A 12,253-nucleotide genomic window follows, 5' to 3' on the forward strand; every position below is an offset into this window, starting at 1 on the left:
AGAACAGTAGGGAGGTTCTTTAAAAACCTACAAATAGAACTACCATATGACCCAGAAATCCCACTACTGGGCATATACCCTGAGAAAACCATAATTCAAAAGAGTCATGTACCAAAATGTTCATTGCAGCTCTATTTACAATAGCCTGGAGATGGAAACAACCTAAGTGTCCATCATCAGATGAATGGATAAAGAAGATGTGGCGGGGCTTCCCTGGTGGTGCAGTGGTTGAGAGTCCACCTGCCAATGCAGGGGACATGGGTTCGTGCCCTGGTTCAGGAAGATCCCACATGCCGTGGAGCGGCTGGGCCCGTGAGCCATGGCCGCTGAGCCTGTGCGTCCGGAGCCTGTGCTGCGCTACGGGAGAAGCCACAACAGTGAGAGGCCCGCGTACCGCAAAAAAAAAAAAAAAGAAGAAGATGTGGCACATATATACAATGGAATATTACTCAGCCATAAAAAGAAACAAAATTGAGCTATCTGTAATGAGGTGGATAGACCTAGAGTCTGTCATACAGAGTGAAGTAAGTCAGGAAGAGAAAAACAAATACCGTATGCTAACACATATATATGGAATTTAAGAAAAAAAAAAACGTCGTGAAGGACTTAGGGGTAAGATAGGAATAAAGACACAGACCTACTAGAGAATGGACTTGAGGATATGGGGAGGTGGAAGGGTAAGCTGTGACAAAGTGAGAGAGTGGCATGGACATATATACATTACCAAACGTAAAATAGACAGCTAGTGGCAAGCAGCCGCATAGCACAGGGAGATCAGCTCAGTGCTTTGTGACCACCTAGAGGGGTGGGATAGGGAGGGTAGGAGGGAGGGAGACGCAAGAGGGAAGAGATATGGGAACATATGTATATGTGTAACTGATTCACTTTGTTATAAAGCAGAAACTAACACACCATTGTAAAGCAATTATATTCCAATAAAGATGTAAAAAACAATGCTGCTTTTCAGTGACACTTTTCTCAAAAGACAAAAATGAAAGAAGAACTTGGACGAATGAAACCCTTTAATGTTAAGGATCTTGGCTAGGCATGTAACAGTGCTCACTGTGGCTAAGTACTACTTTCTCACAAGGCTCTCTAACCTAATCTATGTTTTTATCTGGTTCTAATTGTCCTTTAGGATTTCAGTTGTTTTCAATCACAATAGCTGGTGTTTGAATGATATAGATTGTCTTTAGGATTTAGAAAGTTCTTTCAGGTTGGGCCAGAAAAAAACTCTTGAGTGCAGATATGGAAACTTGACCCAGGATGCAGAACTGAAAAAGGGAGAGAAAGGCTGGGGTGTGGGGTTCCAGCAGGACCTGCACTTGGTGCTCATGTGGCCATGGCCTGGCGTTACCACCTACTGACGTCTTTTACTTCCAGTTGTGAAGGACGTCGCAGTCATCAGCCACTGCAGCCACCACTGCCCTCCCACAGTGAGCCCTGAGGGAACTCAGGATGGAGTCAAAGGGCTGCCAAGCCCTCAGCCACTGAAGTCACCCCCCACTCCACCCCTACGCCCCCCCCCCCACCGTTCACCCTGAGGGGATTCAGGATGGAGAAAAGCAGGACACTGGTCCTAGATAGTTAAGGTGCATATCAAAAGAATGATTTCAGTGATCTCAGACTCTTGCATCTGCCCATACATAGAAAAGGGCTAAATTCATTAACTTGAGATGCCTGGTTTTCTTTAATTAACAGTAAGCCTTCGATGTTCTGACTACCTGTTTGATTTTTTTAAATTTATTTATTTTTGGCAGCATTGGGTGTTCATTGCTGTGCACGGGCTTTCTCTAGTTGCGGCGAGGGGAGGCTACTCTTCTTTGCGGTGTGCAGGCTTCTCACTGAGGTGGCTTCTCTTGTTGCGGAGCACGGGCTCTAGGTGAGCAGGCTTCAGTAGTTGTGGCTCGCGGGCCCTAGAGCACAGGCTCAGTAGTTGTGGCACACGGGCTTAGTTTCTCCGCAGCACGTGGGATCTTCCCGGACCAGGGCTCGAACCCATGTCCCCTGTATTGGCATGCGGATTCTTATACACTGTGCCACCAGGGAAGCCCCTATTCCCCAGTCTTGACGAGCACCATAGTGATCTTTCAAAAACCACGCAGTGGGATGTCATAAAACTTGAATTGTAGCCCTGAGTCATATCTAGGTTTTTTGTTTGTTTTTGTGGGTTGTTTTTTTTTTTTGCCATGTCATGCAGCTTGTGGGATCTTAGTTTCCCAACCAGGGATTGGACCCAGGCCCTCGGCAGTGGAAGCGCAGACTCCTAACCTCTGGACCACCAGGGAATTCGCCATTTCTAGTTTCAACTCCATTTCTTGGTTGCTGAATCAACCTGGGTATGTTTCAAGGGTACAATAGCAGAGCATTGCATTCCCTCTGGAGGAAGTGAGGAGTGATACTGATCTGAAATATCTCACTGGAAGAGGTGGCTGCTGACTATTTTTAGCACCAGAGTGACCAGTTTGTTCCCCATTTAATCTTGCATTGGGCTGGAGGCTGCCAAGGAAGCAAGGGGTTTAGAGCCACGTGAAGACCAGGAAGGCGGCCAAGTAGAAGTCCAGGGTCTCAGCTCTACAGCTCAGGATCTTTGGGCCTTAACATCAGAGTGACCAGGCCAGGGGTAAACAGACCAACACCAGAGGTTAAGGGCAGGGTCGTAAGAGTCAGATTAACCAGGATTCCTGCAAACTCACCATGTGCAATCAGGAAGACAGGGCAAATCACGTGAGCACTCTGCATCCCTGTCCCCTCCTCCATAAAGGACATTGACACAGTATCCCTTGGGACTACTTTGAAGATGAGATTCCTAGAGGATAAACCACCTGAGAACAGCAGCTGTGTCTTGGTCACAATTGTGCATTTGGCACCTGGCACTCTGCTTGACACTATATAGGTGCTCATTGAAAAATTATTGAATGAATAAATAAATGAATGATGAATGTGAAATGCTAAACAAAGAGCCTGCCTCACGGTAAATACTACTAGCATTGACTGAATGAATTACATAAAGAGCTTGGGACATGGAACACCACGGGGCTGATTTGTACAAGGGCTCACCTGGGATAAGAAATCTAAACGCAGGTGAACTGATCGGCAGTTAATGTGTCCTCTTCCCAGTAAAGCAGTCGACCTGGGAAAGCAAGGTGAGTAAAAATGTACAAAAAAGAGCACTCTTCTCTTAGATTCAACTTTAAATATGAGAACGCAAACCATCTCCCCCCACACGCAGCTTGGGCCCTGAGGACTGAGACCACCTGCCCCCCACACCCTTTAGAGGCTGTGTTGATTTAACTTTAGAATTCCACTGCCCTCGTTAGCATGACTACTGTTCCAGAAGATTACACCGAGACAAAAGGCTAGATTGTTCAGAACAGGAACTTCCTGAAAGATACACCACCCTTCAGTGGAAACCATCAACAGATACTTTGCACCCTAAGGTTCTTTGAATCCCTCAAATTCCTCGCCAGTCCTGCATAGTTGCCTCCTCATCCAGTCCTGGTCAAGGTCACAAACCGAAATCCTTATTCTAATCCCTTTCCACCTTGCCTTCCCCTGCCTTTGTGCAGGTAGTGTATGGCGAGCTATAAACTCAGCTTTGTCTTCTAGTTTGGTCCTGCTGGTGCCATTAGGGGCAGTTACATGGACAAATACAGTCATAGAATGTAAATAGTACAAAAGCAGCCGTTAAGGTGTCTGGTCCACCAAGGATGGGCCCGTCTAGCAGGTTCTCTTACAAACAGTCATGGAGTCTCTGCTCTGAGACCTCCATGCTAAGATCCCCCTTCCTGTGAGGCCCATTCTGTCTCTGTCCAGTTCTCTCTGTGACTCCCAAGAATCACGGTACTGCCTCTGGAAATACACCCAAAGACCGGTTTCTCTTCCAGGAATCAGCTGACAAGGAAACCATCAGCACTGAGTCCTTATCAGCTCTCTCTGAAGGCAGCTGCCCCAAAAAGCAGAATCTAAAACATCAGAGGGCTGCTCAGAAATCTCACCTGAACCCAAGCCCTCGGCAGTGAAGGTGCAGAGTTCTAACCACTGGACCGTCAAGGAATTCCCAGTAAATGGTTTTTTTTTGAATGGGGAATACATAAAGCCTGTTCCATCCTTTACAAACTCCTCAACCAAGATGAACCAAGCAGGACTTGAATCCCGGATGGTTTGAACATATTTTATTGCTGTTCTTTTGTTACAGAAGTAATACATATCTATTATAGAACATTTAGAAGATATACATTTTTAAAAGGTTACCTGTTCTTTCCCTCATCTAAATATTACCTCTGATCCTGAAGGTTTTACATGTTTATTGGTCCTTTGTGTTTCTGCTGGTACAAATTCTCTTTTCCTGTCTTGTGCTCATTTTTCTGCTAGGATATTCAGTTTTCTCTCTACTAAGTTATAAGAGCTCTTTTATATTAGGATATTCATCACTGATCTGTTCCATATTTTACACAATTTCCTGACGTTTAACTGGCAATGGAGGTGAAGGATCTGGACCCTATGGGAATAGAGGAAGGTACAGCTCAGGAAATGTCCACAGAGGTGGATCCTGGGGAGCATGGGGGAATTAAAACCTGGGGGAAAGTAGGGAGAAAAGACATCAAAAAGGAAAAACCAAGAACAAAGACTCAAGTCAGAGAAGGGCAACAAAAAGAGACCAAAGGCTGTGCAAGACGGTTTCTTTCCTTTTTTTTAATTTTTAAAAAATTAATTTTATTTATTTATTGGCTGTGTCGGGTCTTCGTTATTGCACACAGGCTTTCTCTCGTTGCAGAGAGCAGAGGCTACTCTTCGTCGCAGTGTACATGCTTCTCTTTGTGGTGGCTTCCCTTGTTGCGGAGCACAGGCTCTAGGTGCACAGGCTTCAGTAGTTGTGGCACATGGGCTCAGTAGTTGTGGCACACGGGCTCAGTAGTTGTGGCACACGGGCTTAGTTGCTCTGCAGCATGTGGGATCTTCCCGGACCAGGGATCGAACACATGTCCCCCGCACTGGCGGGCGGATTCTTAAACACTGCGCCACCACCACCACCACCGGATAAGTCCCAAGACGGTTTCTAAATGGATAGCCTGTCCCAAAGGACTGGGTGGGGTTCCTTTAGATTCAGCTAAATGTGATCAACTTTCCAACTTCCTCATTACTGCATGGAGAGGAGCCAAGACCACCAGGAATGGTTGCAGACGGTAGGGGAGAGAGACCCTAAGACCCTAGGTAAAGCAGCAAAGTCTATTAAGTTCCTCTTCCAAACAGACACACTTAAGGCTCTCTACATCCCCCTGACACTGTCAGAGGCTTCCTCCTTTATTTCAGACCCCTTAATGCTACCTCGGGAATGTCCCACCTGGAAGGCCTCCAAGCTTCCTGTAAACTCAATCCACACTGTCATGGAACCACTTGGTCCCTGTTTTAAAAAACAAAACAACAAGAACGTCTTGTTAAGTTTCAACTATCTTTAGACAATCCTGTCTACTGAATTCTGTCCTGGGCCCTTCCTGGATCTGTTTGAATCTAAGCTTCTCAGAATCACTGATGTGACACTTGGAAGGAAAGTGACTGTTTACAAAGGAGAGTTTACAGTCCTCCCTGTGTACCGTGCAGAGACCAGAGCTCAGCAGGCTACCTTGTTTTTACCTGCTCCCTTCTTGCTCTGTACCTAGCCCTTCCAATTTCTGCTCTTGTAAGCAGATAAGTTCAAGTGTCCCCCAAGAAAGAGAACCAGGCATGTCTTTCTTGACATAAGAGAAGCCATTTTTGGCCTAAGACATTTTATGATCTAAGCCTGGCCAATGCTTGCCCTTGAATGGGTCTCAGTAGTAATGATCTGAAGGGAACAAAAGGACAAACTATTGTTACCAAGAAAGAAAAGTAACAACAGCAAAGATAATAAACCAGTTGTAAACTCCCAGTTCTGTTTCATGGTAAAGATTAGCGTGAAGTGCTTTCTTGAGTTATTTTACAGAATTTAACCCTACCCTCCTCGGGGGGTGCTCAACAACCATATCAACTGGAACCTAAGGGATGATGATGTTGACTTTTCCTGACCACTGTGGCTTCAATCGGCTGAAGCTTGGACTCTGTCGACCTTTGTCCTGATTCTATGCTGACGCCTCACTCAGCTCAAGCCCCTTCATGAGCATGCATGTTCCCTTAGCTTAGAACTTCCCCAATTTTGCAGTTCAGGGAGACACTGCTTTGAGAAAGATCCCCAGTGTTCTCCTTATTTGCTGCAAGTAGTAAATCCTTCCTTCTCTCAATCTCTGGCTTGGTTGTGTCTTTTGGCTCGACACTCACCAAGAGGCAAACCCAGTTTTTGGATAACACTCTGAACTCAGACTGAATGGCATAGCTCTCCCTTTCCAGGCAAGCAAATACATTCAGCTTTCTCTTAGATGGGCAGTTAGTGATCTTCCTTTCTTACACTTAACACCCCATAGTTTAGTTAAGTTTAAGTGATTATCTGGTTAAAGTAATTAATACCAAGGTATGAATGACAGGTAGACTTTCATTTTCTCGGGAGTATTGGCATGTCAAAGGTTTTACCAACACATATTGATTTATTAATATATAATTGGTAGACCTGGGTTTATTTTTTAGGGGAGGGGCAGGAGAGGGGACAAGCAGGAAGGGAAACTCCCTATCTGTAAAATGGGCAGAAAGGAGTAGAGTCCCTCCCGCACCCACTCTCCCCCTTTCCCTGCAAAATACAGGTGAATCCCCTGCCTGGCATTGCCACCCCCATCACGGCAGTCCTTATCTGACCATACATTGTGATCACACCTGCTACAAACCAAAGCAGAGATGGGGTTTTTCTCAGTTTTGTCTTACCAGCATTACAAACACACACACACACACACACACACACAGAGTCATAAATATTTGTTAAATGAACAAACATGCTACAGTATGCGTATGTTATGATCCTTGGCTCACTAAAGTGAATCATTAATATCTTTATATGTGAAAGCGAGTTTGAAGTGTACATGTGATCTCTCTCCCCCTCAACTTTAAGGATGAGGCATATGCCCTCCACCCTGCCAGGAAACTACAGAATTCTCCTCTTGAGAAGTTAACCTGCTCTGGAGAAAAGTCATCAGGATAATGACATTTGGGAGTGCCTTATATAAAAGCCCTGCTGCCCCTCTGTTGACAAGCCCACCCAAGCCACCTAGAGGTGCCTCACGCTTAACTATGAACAGCTCACAACACCAAACGTGTGGAAAAGCCTCTGCCATGACAGATAACACACACAGGATAATGCAAACACAAAAGAAAATGAAGGGGAAAAAATCTATACTTAATATGTTCAAAGAGATAAAAAAGAACAATGAGAAAGAACTCTTGGAGACTGAAACCACCAACACAGCCTTTAAAAAAAAAAAAAAATAGAAGCACCAAAAGAGCTGAAAGATAAAAATCCAGAAAGTGACAGTGGGGGCAGGACTTCAGTGAAGGACACAAATGCTAAATGATGAAAGTTGCAGACAGAAACTACAGAGAAAATAGATAGGATCTAATTCCTCAAGAAATGAGACAAGAATTGAAAAACATAATAATTCCGATGGAAAGCGCATCACCGAATTTAGAAAGACCCGTGACAGGGCCATAATCATGAAATTTCAGGACACTGGGGTTAAAAAGAGGATCCTAAAAGTTTCAGAGAAAGAAACACAGGTCGTATAGAAAGGAACAGTGTAGTAGGGAATAATCTAAGTGGCTTTAACACAGAGATACATAAAATGGAGAAGTGTAATCAAAATAGAAATTTATTCCCAGCTCCAGCCATAGCTCAGAGGTAGAGCCTAGGGCTGGAAGGGTAGCTCAGGAATCCACAGTCCAGCTTCTAGTTCTGAGTTTAGGGGGCAAACCTAGGTCCCTCCATCATGTCTGCATCCCTCCTCGGGGAAGAGGGAAAAGTGAAAGGACTTTGGACACTGATTCCTTCCAGGTTACAATCTGGAAGTGGAGAGCAGGATTTCAACTCAGTCTACTGGCCAGAACTCAAGTCACGTGTCCAGAGAGCACTGCAAGGAAGGCTAGGAAATGTCATCTCCAGCGAAGCTAGAAGTCAGGCATTTTCTTACTAAAGGAAAAAGGAAGAATGGATCCTGGAGGACACACAGAACTGAACTGTATTATTTCACACATCACTGGATACTAGTGGCCAATGAATAACGTCTCCATAATTTGAGAGAAAATGATCTTTACCCAACGATGTCCTACTAGTCCAATATCAAGGTGAGGTCAGAACAAAGCCATTAAAGACGTAGAAACAGAATTTTTAAGAAGTTCTTGATTGATATGCTCTACTTAACTAAGGAGTAATCCAAGAAGAAGGACATGGGATCCAAGAAGCAGGCTTAGAGAGCAAATAGGTCAGGATGGTGTAAGAGACAGAAGACAGGGCTTCCCTGGTGGCACAGTGGTTAAGAGTCCACCTGCCAGTGCAGGGGACACAGGTTCGAGCCCTGGTCCGGGAAGATCCTATATACCACGGAGCAGCTAGGCCCGTGCGCCACAGCTACTGAGCCTGCGCTCTAGAGCCCACGAGCCACAACTACTGAGCCCGCGTGTCACAGCTACTGAAGCCTGCACGCCTAGAGCCTGTGCTCCACGGCAAGAGAGGCCACCGCAATGCGAAGCCCGCGCACCACAACGAAGAGTAGCCCCCTCTCGCCGCAACTAGAGAAAGCCCGCGTGCAGCCATGAAGACCAAAAAAAAAGAGACAGAAGACAGTGGGAAGGAAATCACTAGGTAAAGATAGGATCAATAAAATAGTCAATACATTTGATCATTTGGGGAAAACTACTGACAGGAATATACTTGATCCAATGGAGCAAATGATAAAACTTTAAGGATTGGTAGAAAAAAAAATGTCAGCAAAAAACCAAGGCAATTATTAAGTCCAAGGGGGAGAAAGAATACACGAGAGGAAATCTTATTATAATGCACTTCTCAGTGCTATAGCTAAATATGTTTACATATCATAAAAAGGCAAACTAATTACTGAATCGACCCCAAACTGTGATGCAATTACAGAGCAGAGGCTGTTGGGGAGGAAATAGGTGCATGTGGAGTGGTGGAGGTGGGGTGGGCACCAGTGTTAATGAAGTAACTCCCCATCTACTATTACAGGATATTTGAATTATACAAATCAAGAAGTAGCAGAAAACTTTATTCATAATAAGAGTGTAAAAATAATAGTGTAAAAATAAAGCGAGAATATTTTCACCCATCAAACTGGTGAAATCCCACAAGTTTGGTAATACACTCCCTCCCTTGGCAAGGCTCTCGGAAGAATGTAAACTGGCCTATTCTCTGTGGAGAGCAATTTGACCATACCTATCAAAATTACAAATGTGTGTACTCTTTGAACCAGCAATGCTGCTTATGGGAATTGATCCTAGACATATATTCACATGTGTGCAAAATAACATCTGAATATTCACTGCATCCTTTTTGTAAAGGAAACATTGGGGAAAATGCAAATGTCCATCTCCTTTAAAATAAATAAATAAATAAAGATGCTCTATTTGCTCAAATGGAGCAAATAGGGCATGATTAAATATGTTCTTTGCTGAGAAAAAGCAACATGCAGAGCGGTGTGTCTATGAGGTGACCATCAATGTGGTCCACCAGCACATCCAGCTCTCTGAGTCCTGGGCACAGGATATGTTTGCACTTCCCTGCCCCCTTTAAACAGTCAGACCCACGTGACATGCTTTGCTCAATGAACGGGAGCAGAAGTGACACATGTCACCTCTGGGAGGAAGCCTTTAGGGGCCTAAGAACAATTTGTTATATTCCCTGCCTCTTGCCATCACAAGCATGACACTCCAGATGGCAGAGATTCAGCTGGTTTGCAACCTTGCATGAGGAAAACGTGAAACCACCATGGGAGGACACAGAGCATGAATAAGAAAGAAGCCGCTAAGGTGTCTGGATGGTTTGTCACTGCAACACATTCTACTTCACCCTGATTGATGAGGGGTACTATGCCACCTTTTGTGTGAAAAAAAGAAAAGGAAATATATAATGTTATTTTCTTGTATATAGGTACATATAGAAAACTAACAGTGGTGACCTGAGGAAAGTGGATTGGGTGGGAAGTAGACTGATGGGAAATAGAAGGAGAGAGACTCTTTACTGTATCTCTTTCTACATGTCTTATTTTAGGACCACATGAACATATTACTTACTGCAAAACTTTACTTTAAAAAGAAATAGTAGCATAAGAACACTATTTAGAAATATGGAAGTAAATATCAGATGAAAGACCAAAAGTAGTTGAAAGTGGTTATTTCCAGGGAGTGGAATCTAGGGAGGTGGATTGTCACTTTCCATTTAGTAGTATTTAGTACAATACACAGTTTAAAACTATGTGTATGTATTACTTTGGTTTTTAAAAATTAAGAGAAAAAAACCCATTGAGAGTGACAGTGATATTATGAGGGCTAAGCTGTACCCAACTCTGTCTTGCATGGAGAACTGACCTAAGAATAGAAAATTTTTAATTCCTCCGAAGTGCCAATCTTTTACAAATTTAATCACATCTCTTATGCTGGCAGGTCATTTACATAAAACTACAACCAATCTTGAATACAGCTGGGCATGAATGTAACACAGGTATGGTATCTGATTTCATGGTCTGGAAAAGAGGAAAACTAGAAAAGCAACAGATGTTTTGCTTTTGCCAAGAAAGGCAACTTCTGCCTCAAAACACTCCCACCCACGCAGCGACCCAAGTCAGAAATCTGCAAGTCATCCTTAACTTCCTCCCCCCCTCACCCCTTCAAATGCAACCAGAGTGATCGTCTATAAGACAAATATGACCACATCACTTATCCGCCTAAATGCTTCAATATTCCCCCTCTGCCTTCAAAATAAAATCCCAACCCCTACAAGAGAACTCTCCATGACTTGGTCCCTGTCCACCTGTCTGCCTCATCTGTCTTTACCTCTTGCTCTATCCTCTAAGTGACTGAACTTTCAGTTCTCAAAGGAACCAAGAGCTAGGTTTCTTTTGCCTCCAAGCCTTCACATGTGCTATTCTCTCTGCCTCAGTCTTCTCCCATTTAATTACTACTCATCCTTCAGTTCAGGCATCCTTCTTCCAGAAAGTCTTACCTGGTGCTCTGGGCACAGTGAGTACCACTCCCATCTGTTCCCAGAGTCCCCTGTTTCCTATCAGAGCAACATCAGGTTGGACTCTATGGAAGATATTGTTTCTTTATCTGATCTCTTTTCCAGACTAACCTTTGCCTCTTTTCTTCAACATTGTATCCTCAGCTCCCAGCATATGGTAGGAGTTCAGTGTTGAATAAGTACACAAATAAGACTCAAATCTAGAACCAAGACCAGGTTAACATTTGATTTTTAATCAGGTGGAAACTGAATAAGTATCTCTGACTCTCTCTGGTAGGGTACAGTGCTGAGTCTGATAATTTCATCTTTAAAACTCCCAAGTTCTCCAAGTCATCCAAGGTGGCTGGTACACCAGATGTAATGAATAATAATACCCAGTGCTTGGCTAAGAGCTGGCTCCTAAATAAATGTAGGTTATAGGACTTCCCTGGCGGCGCAGTGGTTAAGAATCCGCCTGCCAATTCAGGGGACATGGGTTCAATCCCTGGTCTGGGAAGATCCCAATGCCATGGAGCAACTAAGCCCATGCACCACAACTACTGAACCTGCGCTCTAGAGCCCTCAAGCCACAACTACTGAGCCTGCGTGCCACAACTACTGAGCCCATGTGCCGCAACTACTGAGCCCATGAGCCACACCTGCTAAAGCTCGCACGCCTAGAGACCAAGCTCCACAACAAGAGAAGCCACCACAATGAGAAGCCTGGGCACCGCAACAAAGAGCAGCCCTCACTCGCTGCAACTAGAGAAAGCCCGTGCACAGCAACAAAGACCCAACGCAGCCAAAAATAAAATAAAATAAATAAATTTATATATTAAAAAAAAGGTAGGTTATAGTAGTATGATCTTTAAAACAAGCAACAAAACCTTATACCACCCCACTCTAAGGGGCTGGTGAAAAGGTACATTTGGTGGATACAACCTGGTGCACAACCCTTTTGATAATTTAATACTTTGGTATGAACAGATTATAATTGACACTGGCTACTGTTGTGTCTGGAACTCTATTTGGTTTTTTCAAGCAGCGAAATCTGCCTTTCATCTATTCTGTCTCTTTTCCCCAAGGAAGTGAGATAAAAGCCCATATACATTTCCAGAATGAGACACT

The sequence above is a fragment of the Monodon monoceros genome, unplaced genomic scaffold, assembly GCF_005190385.1.
Source record: "Monodon monoceros isolate NGI ecotype Baffin Bay Population unplaced genomic scaffold, NGI_Narwhal_1 Super_Scaffold_3, whole genome shotgun sequence".
NCBI classification, from domain to species: domain Eukaryota; kingdom Metazoa; phylum Chordata; class Mammalia; order Artiodactyla; family Monodontidae; genus Monodon; species Monodon monoceros.